Source organism: Seriola dumerili, unplaced genomic scaffold, assembly GCF_002260705.1.
Source record: "Seriola dumerili isolate Sdu_G_001 unplaced genomic scaffold, Sdu_1.0 BDQW01000070.1, whole genome shotgun sequence".
Classification (NCBI taxonomy): domain Eukaryota; kingdom Metazoa; phylum Chordata; class Actinopteri; order Carangiformes; family Carangidae; genus Seriola; species Seriola dumerili.
The window spans coordinates 822,058-822,565 of NW_019174325.1; the positions used below are offsets into that span (position 1 = coordinate 822,058).

The following is a 508-nucleotide window of genomic DNA, read 5'->3' on the forward strand; positions in this document are numbered from 1 at the left end:
GATGGGGTGGGGTGGGGTGGGGGGTTCTTAACATTCTTCCTCCAACACAATAACCCCTATTAAAACCTGCTCAGCCCCTATAGGACGCCAGTGTACGCGTCCCTTTATCTCGTAAACACCCACCACTTAGTGCACACTGTCTCTCTCTCTGCCTCTCAAAGGTGGCCTTTCAGATACGGCGCAGGAGCAGTGTTGTTTTCACAATGCATGCACAAGATATGCAAGCGAGATGTGTAAAATATGAACACACACACACACACACACCTGTTTGCGTTGTCCTGTCGGGGCAGTTTGCAGTGAGCTCCCGCCACCTCCACAGACACCAGCGACGCCTTGAAGCTCTCCGTCTTGTCGAAGCCAAAGTTGCGTCCGCAAATCGTCACCGTTGTAGAACCTCGAATTGGCCCAGAGGCGGGAAACACCTAACGCATGTAAACAAGGAACGAATTAAAGCTAATGTCTCAGTGCTCTCTAGAAATCAATGTCACTTTGTGCTGTAAAGCAACAC

The 508-nt window shown here is 50.4% G+C and overlaps 1 protein-coding gene across 1 annotated transcript in view; it reads right to left on the reverse strand.

The window, feature by feature from the left end:
• Window positions 1–508, reverse strand: part of met (MET proto-oncogene, receptor tyrosine kinase) — a 67,692-nt gene that overhangs the window by 31,112 nt on the left and 36,072 nt on the right. The window lies entirely within an intron of this gene.